At 44.3% G+C, this 16,789-nt stretch overlaps 1 protein-coding gene and 1 long non-coding RNA gene across 40 annotated transcripts in view; one reads left to right on the forward strand and one right to left on the reverse strand.

Annotated features, from left to right (window-relative positions):
• The window catches only part of ZFAT (zinc finger and AT-hook domain containing), a 383,679-nt gene that overhangs the window by 332,555 nt on the left and 34,335 nt on the right, over positions 1–16,789 (forward strand). For 19 of the 39 annotated variants that reach the window (XR_014842958.1, XR_014842932.1, XR_014842953.1 and 16 more), the window contains 4 exons: positions 6,432–6,692; positions 9,990–10,050; positions 12,746–12,807; positions 13,208–13,287. The gene's annotated coding sequence lies outside the window, so the exon portion shown is untranslated. Of the gene's footprint in view, positions 1–6,428; positions 6,693–9,989; positions 10,232–12,745; positions 12,980–13,207; positions 13,288–16,789 lie in introns of those variants that run through there. The other 20 variants (XR_014842957.1, XR_014842930.1, XR_014842931.1 and 17 more) reach the window with 4 other exon arrangements.
• On the reverse strand, positions 15,682–16,651 carry LOC106509939 (uncharacterized). The gene is made up of 3 exons (XR_001307977.3): positions 16,525–16,651; positions 16,121–16,244; positions 15,682–15,802 (listed from the first exon to the last, which is right to left on the reverse strand). It is a non-coding gene; the product is annotated as an uncharacterized LOC106509939 (long non-coding RNA).

The raw sequence follows: 16,789 nt of genomic DNA on the forward strand, positions 1-16,789 counted from the left end.
TTTTTATAGGTAGCGTTTTCATTCTCATTCAATTCAGTGCATTGTTTTATTCCTTTGAGACTTCCTTTTCTACTCACAGATTATTTAGAAGTGGGTTTGTTTTGTTTTAAAAGTTTTTGAAGATTTTCCTGTTACTTTTCTTTGATTGACTTCTAGTTTGATTCTATTTTTGTCAGGAAACAGTTTTCGTGATTTCAGTTCTTTTACATTTGTTGAGGTTTGTTTATGGCCCATGATAGGTTCTATCTTGGTCCATGTTCTGTAGGCACATAAAAACAGTGTGTGTTGGAGTTCCCTTTGTGGCACAGCAGAAACAAATCCGACTAGGAACCATGAGGTTGCGGGTTCGATCCCCAGCCTCACTCAGTGGGTTAAGGATCTGGCGTTGCCATGAGCTTTGGTGTAGGTTGTACACCTGGCTTGGATCTGGCGTTGCCGTGACTGTGGTACAGGCTGACAGCTGCAGCTCAAATTCAACCCCTAGCCTGGGAACCTCCATATTCCATTAGCGTGGCCCTAAAAAGCAGGAAAAAAAAAAAAGAGAGAGAGAGAGTGTGTGTTCTGTGGGTCAGGGAGGATGGTCTGTGCATGTTGATTATATCGCCTTGGTTGGTGGAACTCTTGGCTTCTTCTATATCTTTGGTAAATTTTTTGTCTAATTGTCTTACCAGTGGTTGACAGATGTTAAACTCTCCAGTGATACTTTTGTACTTGTCTGTTTCTCCTTTCAGTTCTGTCGGTTTTTGGCTCACGTCTCTCATTTGGTGCACACACATTTAAGATTTCTGTGTCCTGTTGATGGATCAGCATTTCTATTATGATATAATGCCTCTGTTTTTGATAATTTGCTTCACTTTATGTATTATTAATAGAGCAATTTCTTCTTTTTGGGGGGATGTGATATAGTCATGGTATATCTTTTTCTATTCTTTAACTTTCGACTTATGTAAATCATTATATTTGACCCAGCATATACTTGGGTCGTATTTCCTTTTTTAATCCACTCTCTTAAGCTCTGTGTTTTAATTGATACGCTTAGATATTTTACATTTAATGTAATTATTAATATGCTAAGTTTCAAGTTTACCATTTTCCTTATTTTCTGTCTGTACTCTCAGTGTTGCTTCTCTGTTTTCTTTTGCTTGCCTAGCTGTAGGTCACTTGAACATTTTTTTCAAGTTCTAGTTGATTTATATATATTGTGCTTTTGAGTCTGTATATTTGTGTAGCTATTTAAGTGAATTCGTCTAGGTGTTGCACTGTATATTTTATCATATGTAGAATTTATCACAATCTACACCTCTCAACACTTCACCAGTTTGAGTGAAGGATAAACATTTCCCTCCATTTATGTCCCTCTAACCCTCCTTCAGTGTCTTAGATGTTTCCCTCACACACACGGAGGCTACATCAGGCAGTGTTACAGGTTTTGCTTGAGCCATCACCCACAATCTAGAAAACTCAAGAGAAGAAAGATAGTCATTTGTTTATGCTCTTACTTTTGCTCTTTCTGTGTTTCTTTCTTCTTCCAGATGTTCCAAGATTCCTTCTTCTATCATTTCCTTTGTGTTTAGAGAATTTCCTTCAGCCCCAATTTTTGTTTCTTCTCTAAAATTTGTTGGGTTCCTCTTCACATTTCTATTTATTTGCTGAGGCTTTTTATTTCTTTACCGAAACATTACACTTTAACATTTGTTTCAAGTGTGCTCACAATTGCTCCTTAAAGCATTTTTTAATGAAAAAATTCTGTAGAATTCTTGCCAAATAATTTTAAAATTATTGTCATCGCAGTGTTAGTATCTATTGGTTGTTTTTTTAATTCATTTTGAGGTCTTTCTGATTCTTGATATGATGACTCATTTTCCATTGAAACTGGGACATTTGGTTATTATCTTAGAAGAGCATGACAAGGATGCTGTTTATTTTGTCTGAGCAAGTGCCCTCTGAAACGAGTCTGATGGATGAGGTGGTACCATCTCATTACTGCCAGAGGGGGTAGGATTGCAGCTTCTCCATTCAGCCTCCATCGGCGTTTGTGAGGAAGGGGTTCCTTACTGCTGGGTGGGTGTGGGCACCCTGGTCCCCACTAGGTCTTTGTTGATGCTAAACAACTAGAGTAGAGAAATTCTTTTTTATTTTCTTTCTTTCTCTCTTTCTTTCTTTCTTTCTTTCTTTCTTTCTTTCTTTCTTTCTTTCTTTCTTTCTTTCTTTCTTTCTTTCTTTCCTTCTTTCTTTCTTTTTCCTTTTTGGAGCCACACCTGTAGCATATGGAAGTTCCTGGGCTAGGGGTCGAATTGGAGCTGCAGCTGCCAGCCTGCACCACAGCTACAGCAACATGGGATCCAAGCCACATCTGTGACCTACACCACAGCTTCTGGCAACACTGGATCCTCAACCCGCTGATCGAGGCTAGGGATCAAACCCATATCCTTGTGGATCCTAGTCAGGGTCGTAATCCACTGAGCCACCAGGGGAGCTCTGTGGCCAGAGAAGAGAAATTATTGTCTATGAGTTCTCTATCTTGCTAGCCTATACCTTTCCAGCCTTTTCAGCTAGAAAGAGCAGATACTCGTGGGGCTTTTTTTACTTGTGGCTGTTGGCATTTCTGGATTGCCAGCCTCTCCAGCATCCAGTCTGCATATATGAGGGGGAAAAAAGAGCCAGGACACAAGCAGTAAAACAGGGAACTCATCACCATGCCATTCCTTGGGTCCTAGGTTCCTAGCTTATCTGTTTGTCCGTCTTCTTTCTGCCTTTTAGTTTTCTTTTGTTCATTTTATATACAGTCCAGGGTTCTTAGTTGTCCATAGTGGATGGAATAAGATGAAGTTCATCTACTCCATCTTTGCAGAAGCAAAAGTTCTGGCCTTTTTTTGATCATTAAGAGTGGGTTCCAGATTAAAACTTCAAGCTGAAATACATTTTCAACCTTTGTATTGAGTGACCTGAAATGGGGAGGGACGTGTGATGTGCATTTATTTCTCCTATCACTTTGGTGCTATGAAGTGTGTGTGTGTGTGTGTGTGTGTGTGTGTGTGTGTGTGTGTGTGTGTGTGAGATCATAATCTTCCCTGTCCTAAGATGAGAAAGCATTTCTCCCTCTTCGTTATCTAGGTCCAGCTCCTCAGGGGCTGAAGGAGGCAGGGATTCTGTTTTGCAACTGATGATGCATCAGTAGTAGAGGTATTCCTGCTCCTGGTCTGTCTCTTGAGCTGCTCTTAGTAACGTCCCCAAAGATGGGGGCCTCTGAGGAGCAGCGTGTATGGTTTCCTGATGGGTACTTAGCTCCACCCCTGCCATCTAAGACTGGACAGAATCCACTCTTACCAAAAACACTGCTCCCCCCACAATAAGGTTGCCAGCTCTAGCTAACAAAATACATGACACCCAGGTAGGTAAGGATTTCATATAACCAACTAATAAGAAATGACATTTGTAGCCTCTGACCCTTATCTTTCATTCCTGTTGGACACTGGAGGAGCCCCAAAGAACAGGTGAAGTAGAGGAAGAGCTGGAGAGGGAGGGGAGTTTCTGTTGTGGCTCAGCGGTAATGAACCCAACTATATCCATGAGGATTCGGGTTCGATCCCTGGCCTCGCTCAATGGGTTAAGGATCCGGCGTTGCCATGAGCTGTGGTGTAGGTCACAGACAAGGCTCGGATCCCATGTTGCTCTGGTTGCGGTGTAGGCCAGCAGCTGAAGGTCTGATTCGACCCCCAGCGAATGTAAAATTCCATATGCCTCAAGCACAGCCCTAAAAAAGACCAAAAAAAAAAAAAAAAAAAAAAAGGCAGCTGGAAAGGGAGGGAGGTAGAACCAGCCATGCCTGTTACTCCCCTCTCCCCCAGCCCCGCCTCCTTGGCTCCAAGCTGAGGAGAAGACTGCTGAGATGAAAGGGTTGATGCAGTTAGTGTAGACTTTCTGATATCCGAAAATGGAACTGTTATTATAGCTGAAAATAATGAAAAGTCTTTAGCATGTGCTTGAGATGCTATTATGGGGAGGATGAGGCAGGTCCAGCAGAGCAGAGGGAGCCGGTGCTAAAACAACACGCAAACAGAGCTTCTCTCCTGCACCTCATGGGAGGCACGGAGCTCCCTCAGCTAACAAGCGGTGGTTCGCGTTGCCCGTATCTCTGGGTCTCTGTTTTCTCGTTACTGGAATGAGGTGGAGGCAGCTCCTGATCTCTGTGCTTCCTCTTCAACGCAAGGATTAGGAAGAACAGAAGTCAATTCAGAGGGTCCCAGAAACCCTCCTCCCAGAGGTTTAAGCGATGCATACTTGGGGGATGTTCCTGCCTTTCAGAGTTAAATACAGCTGTCTGGAGACCCATGCCTTCCCTAAATCATACTCTCATGGGGGCTACTTACTCCTGCTGCCTCGCTCATTTCCTGGCCCCCCAGGACTATAGATGCTCCTGTTCACAAGCATGTGTCCTGGAGTAAAAGCCCTCTTGCAGTGGCCTTTGTCTATGTTAGATTCTGATCCTGATTCTCTCGCTCCCTCTTTAATTTCCCCAGTATACCACTTTAGGAAGCTCCTAGTTGTGACAGACGTTTAAGGAAGGCTTTGTGGATACAGATGGTCATTGAGGGCCAGAGAGTGGTAACACATCATATTGGACTCCTAGCAGTTTCTCGTTGCCGCCCTCCTGCCGTGCTGTTTGGCTCTCTCCGTCTACCACACTCTGATTCTGTCTTTCTCCCTTCCTTCCTATCCCCAACCTCTTTCATCTCCCTCCATGTCTTAATTTCCCAGGCTCAGAACTTCTTCCTCTTAGGATTTAGAGCAAGTCTTCACTCTCTCTTTTTGTGTCCTTCATCTGGGCTCAGCCCAGGGCGCTTCCCTTTCTCCACCAAAACATCAAGGTTGGTTGGTTTGTGTGTTTGCTTTTTACAAACAGTTGTACCTTCTGTAAAGATGAATGATGTTGCTCTCTTGGAAGTGAGAAGCAGCTGTGGTGGGGTGGTTTCTGGCTTAAATACCTTTTTCCTGTCTTCTGCCCTGGCACATTGTGTAAGCCTGACAATGGAGAATAATGATGGCAGCAATAATTCAGAGCCATGAGTTCCACACACGGAGTCCGTAAAACTCCTGAGGTCTTGCGGATTGACTTTACTAGAAGAAGACAGTTGGCTGTTGCATAATTTGAAACAGGCACAGATGGCATCCGTTTTCTTGAGCTTTGAGTTATTTTAAACCAGAGTGCCCACAGACAAGGTGGCTACCCATTTCTCATTAACCTAGGTTCACTCTTAACACAGCATTGTTTTTACAGACAGTCTCGTTGTTGAAGGACCTTCCTGTGTGTTTTCTTGTGCACGTCTCAGTACAGTGCCAAGAAGCATCTCATCATCCACGACCATCCTACACATAAAACTACCGCGACATCGATCATGGGGCTGTAACTGGCAGGTTCCGTGTGGGAGCTTGGATTTCCCGTCCTCACCTGCCACCCCGCTTCTGAGATGAAATATACAAACAGCTCTCTTTCACACACAGGGTAAGATAGGGAGGCTATGGTTCTGTAGGTCATTAGGTGGTCAACAAAAATCCTGACAGAAGAGAGTTCATGCCTAAAGACCTCGAGAGAGGGGTACCCAGCATGTGACTTATCTCAGGTGGCGACACAGGTTACGTACACTTTGGGAGACCCGTCCTGTGGCAGAGTATTTGTAAAACATTTTATTTATTTATTTATTTATTCATTTCTTTATTGTCTCTTTTATCTTTTTTAGGGCCACACTCATGGCACATGAAGGTTCCCAGGCTAGGGGTCCAATCAGAGCTACAGCTGCCAACCTACACCACAGCCGCAGCAACACCAGATCCTCAACCCACTGAGCGAGGCCAGGGATCGAACCTGCAACCTCATGGTTCCTAGTCGGATTCGTTTCCGCTGCACCAGGAACTCCTGTAAAACATTTTTATATTGTCTATTGGCACACCATGGGATCAAGTCAACATGCCTTTGTAAGAATAACACTTTTCAACTAGAATGAGGGGGGCAGTGTTTAATGAGTGTCAGCTCTGTGCCAGGCTACTCATATACATTTTCTTATTTAATCGGTACCATTGTTATTAGCATTTTTTGGTGGGGGAGGGTTGCACCTGTGACGTGTGGAGGTTCCCAGTCTAGGGGTTGAATCAGAGCTGTAGCTGCAAGCCTACGCTGTGGATCCAAGCTGTGTCTGCAACCTACATCACAGCTCAAGGCAACTCTGGATCCTTAACCCACTGAGTGAGACCAGGGGTCAAACCTGCTTCCTCATGGATACTAGTCAGATTTGTTTCCATTGAGCCATGATGGGAATAGCATTTTACAGACAAGGAAATAGAATGAGAGCTGATGTGATTTTTAAGAATAACATATCTATGAATAATTGAGCAAGTAATATGTCCCAGACACTTTATCTCTATTTTCTCAGCAGTCATCACCAGGATTGTGTCAGGGAGCAGCCATCACTGCTGGAGTTTGAAGGGACTGATAAGCATACAAAGCAGAGAGACAGACGAAGTAATGGGTCAGCCAAAATGTGAATGGAAGCCGAATTGGAGAACAAGACTCCGAGGAGCAGCAACCCAGGGTCTCCGGATGCTCTTGCCTCCAAGTTGGTCCTAGAGGAGCCCCCTCAACAGATATTCGGGGTCTTCAGAATGGATGCTGACATCCCTCCACTTATCCAGACAAGGTAAGACCCCGAAAGAGATGGAAACTCTCCTGCTCAGGACTCTTGATAAGTCAGGGCCACTCAAGTGAAACCTGTGTACTAATGGCTATTGTTCATCGACCAGGTCACTCACTCCTCCTGATGGAAGAGGGGGGATGGGGCGAGAGACCACGAGGTTTTGGGGTCAGTGTCAGTCTTTTCTCCTGGAAGCCAGAGGCAAAGACAAAGGTTTTTCTGCATCTCCCCACAACACCCACCCCCCATTATATTGATTAGGAAACAGAGGGCAGAAGAGGTGGAGTCCGTTGCTCAAGGGCTCAGCACTTCCATGGCAGAGCCAGGCAGTCTGACTGTGGGGCCAGCCTCGTAAGGACACTAGGCTGCTTCTGTAGCGCTCACACCCGGACCTGTCTGGCCCTGGATCCTGCCACCCACCACAGCACATGACCTGTCCTGGGGGCTAAGACCATAAGTACACTGGCTGTTAAGCCTTCAAAAGGTTCCTGGTGCATCTCTACCCCGGGACCTGGATACAGCTGTCCCTCATCTGCTTAACCGATACGTTCTTCTGTTTCCATGAATTTGGACTTCAACTTCCAGCAATGATCCGAGCCACTCAGCCCACGTCACTGCCATTGGCACGCACCCTCTCATCCCCGCTGCTTGGGGCTTCCCAAATTCCTACTCTCCCGCCGGGTGTCACTGACAGCCACGTCCGTCCCATCTACAGACCACACCCAGACGTCACAGTGACACATGTTCAATCGGATGAGCCTTTCTGTATCCAGACGTTGCGTGGTGATGGCAGTCTATTGAGTGCTAATGATGGGAATCCACTCACTAATGCAATAGCTCTTTGGTCGTTTCGACTGTCATTTTCCCCTGTGCCAGGGTGGTGTTTCACTATGTTATTGGAAGTGACTCTTTTCCTCAGAGTTCCTGCTGCGCTGAGCCCTTTCCTTCTCGCTGCAAGAATATCTTGTCCATTTGCTGCCTCAGGGAGAAGAAGGGCTCATAAGGAATAGCAAAAAGGCACTGAGGTATTTGACGTGTCTGACCCCAAGACTCCAAAAGATCCCTCAGGGTTTAGGGAGGATATTAAAGAGAGCAAGGAGAGAATGAGTACTGGGCTCCCTGAAAACAAGTGACCCTGTATATATATAGCCAGCCAGAAGACTGATGGCAGAAATAACCCTCTTTGGGGTGTGAGATTCAGGTGATGAGGTGGCTTTTCTCAGGTGTGTCTGGGGGAGGTGACAACACGCCTGAGAGATGTGGGTTCAGGGCTGAACTGGGCAGAGAGCTTTTTTTTTTTTTTTTTGTCTTTTTGTCTTTTAGGGTCTCACTTGCAGTTGGAGGGTCCCAGGCTGGGGGTCGAATCAGAGCCGCAGCTGCCAGCCTACACCACAGCCATAGCAATCTGGGATTGAGCCATGTCTGCGACCTACACCACAGCTCACAGCAACACTGGATCCTTAACCCGCTGAGCGAGGCCAAGGATGGAACCCCAGTCCTCATGGATATTGGTCGGGTTCGTTACCCCTGAGCCATGACGGGAACTCCCTGGGCAGAGATCTTGAATTCTCTCAGCTGTGTGTTCCAGGCTATAGATATTTATTTGTCCTTGAAGGGGGCCTGGTACAGCTGAGAGAGGGATCCAGGCTGAATAGACCCTGACGCTGGAGAAAAATGTTGGGCATCTTACGTGGGCCACACCAAGGACTAGGCGGGGCCAGGGACCTCCCAGCAGAGACCAGCATGGACAAGTGGCCAGGGGAACACCTCCCACCATCTCAGAAAATATGGGGTGATATAGGGGAACCTTCTCCTTGAAATGTTATATGAAATCCCAGGGAAATAAAATGGGGAAAGCCCTGACATGTCTGAGATTATGTTTCTGATGCTACATAGGATGAGAGTTTGAAATAATTAGGCGAAGGTAAATGTAACAAATTAAAGAATTTGTCTATGGGAGTTCCCGTTGTGGCTTGGTGGATGACAAACAAACTAGTATCCATGAAGACGCAGGTTCGATCACTGGCCTCACTTGGTGGGTTAAGGATCCAGCGTTGGCCATGAGCTATGGTGTAGGCCGAAGACATGGCTCAGGTTCTGCGTTGTTGTAGCTGTGGTGTAGGCCAGCAGCTGCAACTCTGATTTGACCCCTAGCCTGGGAACTTCCATATGCTGCAGGTGCAGCCCTAAAAAAAAGGCAAAAAAAGAAAAAAAAAAGAATAATGATTTATTGGAGGGGTGGAAGCTGATTGGGAAAGTGTTCAAGAAACTTTCTGGGGGTAATAAACAATATTTTCTTTTCTTTTTTTCTTTGGTCACACCCACAGCATGCAGAAGTTCCCAGTTCAGGGATCGAACCTGTGCCACAGCAGTAACCAGAGTCACAGCAGTGATAATGCTGGCTTCTTAACCCATTGAGCCACCAGGGAACTCTGATAGACATATTCTTTATCTTGAGAGGGGTGTGCATTACGTGAGTATCTGTTGATCAAAACTCAGGAAACTGTACACAATGAAATGAGTCTTTCATTGACTGTAAGTTGTACTCCCATCAAATAATTCAAAAGATTATAAAAAATTAAGGTCATAGTTCTTGCAAACCTGACTTTGTGTCATTCTGAGAGCTAAGTGATTTGCTTGTGTCTGACCTGAGAGCCCATGTTTCCCTGGTTGAGAGACAAGGGGGCCTGCTGGCTGGAGCCCAGCCCTGCCACTCACAGCTGTGTGACCCAGGACCAGCCTTGTCGGGGACCGATGCCTCAGTTTCCCCATCAGCAGCACGCGGGTAGTAACAACCCCCATTTCAGAAGGTGGTTGAGAGGACCACATGCTTATAATTACACGTTCGGTTCTGAGAACACTGCTGACACTAGTTAGCTCTTCCTTGAAAAAAAGCTGGAAAAGCTCAAAGAGCAGAGGGGAAGCAGAGGCCGCCGAAATCAATGCTCACAGTCGGCCACGGGTCCCAGGCAAACCGAGGTTAACACACATGAACTTTCGGCTGCTCAGCTCAATGGGAACTCCAACTGCAAAGGCTTTGAAGACTGTTTGCCAGGCAGGGGAATTTAATGGGAGAACTTTCTCCCAAAAAATCTGCAGCGATGTTATGAAACTTCTTGAAAGGTAAGTGGTGCTGGGGGGAAGCATATAACCTTTAAAAGCTTGAATAAAGTCCACAGAAGTTATGAAACAGTCTCGGGGAAGATGGGCAAGAAATGTTACAATGGCTGCAGGCTTTTTAAAGTTAGATCGAGAATTCTGATGTGCTTTCAGTAAGCTGCTTTTTTTTTTTTTTTTTTTCAGGTCTCACTCATGGCATAAACTACGAAAACGGTAGATAGCTATTCCCCTGTGGGGAATGAAGGTGGGTAGCCTATGAGTAATGTTAAATTAATGTTCCTTCCACACATTTATTGAGGGCCTGTTATTTCCTAGGCAGTTCTGGATGTTTAGGAGACGCACATAGAATAGAGATTCCCCAGGGAATTGACGGCATGGAAGAGGACGTGACCACGTCTATCAGTCAGTGCACCGGAGACTGAAATGTAGGTTGCATCGGCGGCGTGAGCCAGGTGCCGGGACAGCTTGGTTGGGGCAAGGAGTTCTGAGCTGGGGAGCTGAGGGAACGTTCTTGGAGTTGGCCCTTTGGCGGAGGCTTCAACACCTCTATCTAGTACAGGTGGCAACGTTACAGACCCAGCCTACATGAGTGACTGAATCCTACCCTGCCAGGCATCCCAACAGCCTCCTTTGCGTTTCCAGGACAGACATGTGTCTAGGAGTCAAAAGCATTTTGTTCGAGCTGTGCGGTGTGCCACACCCAATGCAGAGACCACTCTCCAAGGCTGAGGTGTCATATGCTGCTAAGGCTCAAGGCACTGATGGCCTCTTCCTTCTGCCCCCCCTGACCAGCCTTCCTGACATCATGTCTGATTCTTGGCACCTGCTATACTCAGGTTTCTTATAGACAGAGACTGATGGGGTTCAAGTGGACTCAGGTCCGATTACCCATCTGCAACATGGAATCTGGAAGAGGGAGAAACTGGTACAGACCAGGCCTTGAGAGACCAGGCCTGCCGAGGTCCGCTTGCCACATTTGGGTAGGAATTGCAAGAGAGGTACAAGTGTGCCTGACCTATGAGGCCACCTCCTGGTGCACGTGGCTTAGCAAACTCCTCGAATATTGACCAGTTCAGTTGACCAGTTCTGCCATGGCTGGGAAAGGTGGCACTGAGACTAACACTTGTACCCATAAGGAGCAGAAAAGAAATATTCCTGTGTGTTTCAGCCTCCATGTGTGAAACAATAGATGTTTGCAGACCTGCCAGTGTCCTGTAATCAGAAGGATGGCAAATGGGCAGATGGTGAGGGGGGGATGAGCCTGGGAATGCAGGGTTAGCTAGAGAGCAAAGTCTCTCTGAAACGTATTATCTTTTTTCATTTGTATTTCACACATGTTACCAGTCTCTTTTTATAAATAAGAACACAGAGGCTCAGGAGTCCCCTTGTGGCACAGTGAGCCAAGGATCTGGCGTCATCACTGCTGTGGCTCAGGTAGCTGCTGTGGCACAGGTTCAGTCCCTTGCCAGAAGAACTCCAAGTGCAGCAGGCATGGCCCAAATAAACTGAGGCTCAGAAAGGTTAAGAGAACTATCCAAAGTCACACAGCTTAGAATTGTTGAAACCAGCCATCAAGTTGTTTTTTTTCCTAGTCCTACTTTCTTTCACTCACTTGGGATTGGCTTCAGTGCTGCATAATTTAAAATGTTATTCACATAAGTGAGGTAGAATTATCACCATTTAATAGATATGATTTTCGTCACTGCTACTCAAAATTGATCTAATTTTAAAACCTTTGGAACTTTGAAGTGCTACTATCTAAATACACCTAAGTGTCTTAGAGTACTTTGGAACTTTTATTATATGCAAGTCCTCTAAAATGTGGTATTCTTTTGTTAAAAAATGACTTGGGAGTCTTTATTCAAAATACGGAAAACCTTCAGCATTTGAAGCTTAAAAGCAAATTGCAATTACTGAAAACAAAGCTTGCAAATAGGAAGATGTTAAAATGCATCCTTACAAAAACAAGGGGAGATCTGAAAAAATAAAAAAGAATAGTTAGAGCTCAAAGGGGGTACTATATTTAACTTTCAAATGTGAAAATTGTTTGATTTGAGAGAAAAAAATCTTTTGACATAAGTCCTATTTTTAATTGGATAAGTTGATATTCTGTTCTGAAATGGAAGAAGATTGAAAAAAAGCCTATAATTTTGCAGCTCTAAATTTAGCAAAATATTCAAACAAAATCAAAATATAATCAATTTATTTCATATAGTTTTTCTTATAAACATGTGTACATTGTAGAAAAGCACTCTGCATGGAGGCAAACTGACTATTTCTAAAAATACTTATGCCAACATTTTTACATATTTCAGTATAAAAATGGAATGGAGCATATTTCTCATTTAACTGAATTTCCTTTAAACTTAACTGGAGTATCTCTTTACCTATAGCAAGAGAGTTTCCCAGTTAAAATTATAATGGTCTGCTGAAAATAAACAATTTTTAGGTACCCATTATCAAGTTTATCATCCATACAGTGCATCTTTGAAAAAGATCGGGGATAATTTTATAAAAAAAAAACTGTAAGACTTAAAAACACCTTCTTCAGAAGGTATCACTGACGCTGTAATAAAGTCAGATATATATTTGATTAAAGAATGTGAATAGCACCAAGAAAAATGATTTTAAATATTCTTACTTTTAATATTAGATAATAAAAATGTAAAGAGATTTTTAATGCTTTCCTTGGAATACATGAACCCTTGATATTTTAAATTTTTAGAAAGATTTTTTCTGAAAATAGTTTCAATATAGAAGTTTTCATAGGTCTACAAATATAATAAAGTCTTTCTTCATATATATTTATGTAAACATATAAGTATGTGTGCTACATATATATGTGGTATTTATATGTATTTGTAGATATGTGTGTATGCTTTTAGAACACCCTTTGGAATATTTCAGAAACTGGAAAATATGAAATATCGTCTCTTTAGGTGGGAGCTCTCATGGCAGGCAAACCAGATCAAACCTCCACCATAAGTAGCAGTGTCTGGAGGTAAGTTTCCCTTGCCAGAGACATCTTATCTCTCCTCTCTCGCTATCTCGCTGTCTACCATCTGTCAATCGTTTATCTTCAGTGTATTTCTCCTTTTGGGGAAATGACTGTATAGTAATGTTTATTATAAAAGTAGTAGAATAAAAGTAACCATTAGTCAAAAAAAAAAAAATACAATTTTTGCTAAAAAGCAGAAAATGTAACCGAGAAAGAGAGAGACTGTACAGAAGATGACCTGTGTAATAAATTGCTGTGGCTTGATACCCAGGATAAGGAATCACAAATGTCAATAATCTATTGTAAGTATTACTCAGAGATGATTGTGTGATAAAGCAAATGAGTAGTTATGTGATATTCTAATTCTTTCTCTTCTGATCTCATTGAAAATTTGGATTCTCAGCGTGAAAGAGAAGAGGAACTAATGTAAATTGAGAAGTTTAGGTAAAAACTCCAAGTCTGGAATTCGAATCAAACCCATTGGTATGTATTTACTACGCATTTTATTTTAAAAATCATGTCCTAGTCTAGCCCTCTGAAAAGGCATAGATGGAGTCACCCATCCGGCAGTAACAAGCGTTCTTAGTGCCCGGGTTATGGGTTCCAGATACTATTTGCGGTTAAAAGAAACAGGTGATCTTAGAAATGTTCAAGAGGAGCTTTAGGCATATTTCAAATGGGAGGATGAGGGAGCCATCCAATTACCAGGATAGCGGCTAAGGGCCAGAGGACCCAACTGGAAGAGGCTCCCACTGGCCAGAGGTGGGGCATTTGAGCACCAGTAAGGGACATCTGTGGAATGAGACACCCGATATGCTTAAAGCCTTGAGTTTACAGTGACACAAAACAAAATCCATAATAGGTTACATGCTGACAGATGCCAGTGAGTTAACTCATTATTTCAGAATTGAAAAAGGAGAATATAGCACTTATCCTGCCTTTTCTCCATGCCTGGGATCAGTGAATTTACAAAGAGTTGATGGGGGAACGTTTCTCTGTGTAAAACTATTCCAGCTAATATGTGAAGAACAAAGGACAAAATAGATTATCACCATTGTGCAAACTGTGATGGATCCAGGCACTGCACTAGCTGCTTTTACATCATAAAAGAGGCTGTTGGACGTTATGTGTCCACTGGAAGCAGAGCACAGCACTACCTGTGAAGTTGTCTTACCAAAATCATCATGTGTGAATCTGATGAAGCTTTCAGACCAACTGTCACTTACAGAAACCATAGAAGACTGAGGGACACGTTATTGGTCACCATGGGAATGTGGTGTCAAGGTCAAGTCCAGACCTTGAGAACCTCCAGAGGAAAAACAATCTGGTTCCTGCAATGCTAATTTGCTGGGGTGGGGGTTGAAGAGAGAGGTAAATTTATGAGACTTAAACGAGATATCAACCTGGAGTTCCTGCCATGGCTCAGGGGAAACGAATCTGACCAGTTTCCACGAGGACGCAGGTTCCATCCCTGGCATCGCTCAGTGGGTTAAGGATCTGATGTTGCTGTGAGCTGCGGTGTAGGTCACAGACACGGCTCAGATCCTGTGTGGCTGTAACACAGGCCGGTAGCTGCAGCTCTAATTCGACCCCTAGCCTGGAAACTTCCATACGCCATGGGTGCAGCCCTAAAAAGACAAAAAAAAAAAAAAAAAAAAAGAGAGAGAGATCAACCAGTTGACATAGGTGAACATCATTTGTGTTCTGATTTAAACAAGTAAATTGATAGATGATAGACAGATAGGTGATGATAGATGGATAGATAGAAGATAAATAGAATATAGAGAGATGATTGGTAGCTAGCTAGATCATAGGTGAGACATACAATTGGAAGTGACTATATGATGATATTAAAGAATGCTACTAGTTTTTTTAATATGATAATATTGCTACATTTTTAAAGATGTCGTTACTCTCACAATGTATTCTTAGGGAGTACTTGTGGATAAAAATGGGAAAATGCAGTTAGACAAATGCTTAAGCCATGATTCTTAACAATGAAAAAAGCATATGAAAATAAAATAGTCCTGCAAAATCAAAATTCTAAGCTTTTCAGGTAAGTTAGTCCAAGATTTTCTAGACAAATCCTGCAACTGGAGGGGTTTTTGTATGGTGTCAGCCCTTCGAGAGCAGGTCAGGACTGTGAAAATGCTAAGTGACGATTCAGTAAAAGTCATTCGAATCTGGAATTTTGAACCGCACTTTTTCTGCCTTTGTGCCCGATTAGCTCTAAGTGGCTTCCCTGTGCTGGCGTTCCCTGACTCTAGGCCAAAGACTTGTGGCCTGATGGATGTTAACTAAGGCATGATTGGCGTCTCCCGTCTCCTGCTTTCTCGAACAAAACAAAATGTGATGTTTATTAGTTTTTTCAGTTCTCAGAAATCCTACATAGAAAGTCAGGCTAGTTCGTCCCTTGTCGTGGGTGTAGAAGCCAAGCATCCTAAGACAGCACCACCAAGCCCGGTGCTCTCCTGACCTCTGTTCAGCCAACAGTCCGGGTGCCCACATGGCCCCAGAGAACCATCCCAAACACCCCTTTCTTCCTCCTCACCTAAGGCCCCAAACTCTGGGTCTGATCGAGGCAGGTAACTCACTAAGACCTTTCCTGGTCTAATTCGTTCCTTGTCTTTTTTGGCCGCCCCACAGCATAGGGAGTTCCCGGGCCCAGGGATCAGCTGCAGTTACGACCCACTGCAGCAGCCCTGGATCCTTAGGTTGCTGAAACTTGGCCTCTGTCCCCCAGTGCCGAATAGAAATGCGGAGGCAGAGTTTTGGGTGAAGGAGAACAAAATAGCTTTTATTGCTTTGCCAGGCGAAGGAGACCCCAGCAGGCTAATGCCTTAAAGACTGTGTCCCCCTTGCGAAAGAACAGGAGATGTCTTGCAGTTTGAGACTGGAAGACAGGGCTGCAGATAGAGATCAGGACAGGTGCCAGCTTGCATTCTTCAAAGCGGGTGTTTAGTGGCCCTGGGACTGGTTTTGGTGGTCCTCCTTCTTTCTGGAACGAAGCACCAAATAGTTAACATCTTTTGTTTCTTAGGGGTTTTGGTTCTACAGAAGAGCTCAAACATACTGTCATGTCTATCCTTTGAGGGGAACCAGGACCCTCCCCCAAGGCCGCACTATTGTTTCTAGACTGTTCCTCCCTGGTCTTTGCATCCCCCCCCCCTTCCCTGATGAGCAACTGTTTGAACCTGCCCTTTGGAACTCGGGGAAGGTCATGAAGGCTGAACCTTATTCACGAAAAGCAAGAAGTGGGAGACACAAAGGCTTCCATGCCCAGGAACCCCACAGAGCCCCGCTTTGTTTCACTTACCCCATTGTGCCAGGCTGGGGATCGAACCTGCATCCCAGCGCTGCGGAGACCCCACTGATCCCCTTGCACCACAGCAGGAACTCCTCCTGGCCTGTTCTAATCTTGCTCCTCCCTGAAAGCATCACTGTGAAGAAAGAAATAGTCTAACGAGGAAGAAGATGAAAGAAAGGAGGAACGGAAGAGGGGAGAGAGGAAAGGAGGGGGCGAGGAGGCAAGTTCCAGGCAAAGAGGAAAAGACATTTACAGTTATTGCACGTTTTCAAATACTGGCAAAGACCTGGGACGTGGGTATCGCACCCCTGTTTTATAGATGAAGGGGTTAAAACTCAAGGACAAGCAAGTTGCTAAGAGTTCACCAGCTCTCAGACAGCAGGATTCGAACCCAAACGACCACCCTTACTTACGTCAGCTCTCTGCCTTCTACCACTAGTTTTATCTGGAACTCAAAACCCAGCTGGTCCCCACATCCCTGCAGCTGGCATCCACATGCTGAGATCATCTGAGTGTGATCTTCACACCCTCTGGGACTGGCATTCTGTTCCGAGTGTCCCTTTCGTGGCTCCCTGGGAACAGCAAGTTCTGTTTTTAGAAAAAGATCTGTCAAAGGCATCGTGTGGCTGGGCTGACAGCAGAGAGAACTTCTGTTGGCTTCCATCTGGGAACCAAGCA

The sequence above is a fragment of the Sus scrofa genome, chromosome 4 (assembly GCF_054392235.1).
Source record: "Sus scrofa isolate SSC_HxYL_T2T_F1_AM1 chromosome 4, Sscrofa_HxYL_maternal_Yorkshire_Landrace_v2.0, whole genome shotgun sequence".
NCBI lineage: Eukaryota > Metazoa > Chordata > Mammalia > Artiodactyla > Suidae > Sus > Sus scrofa.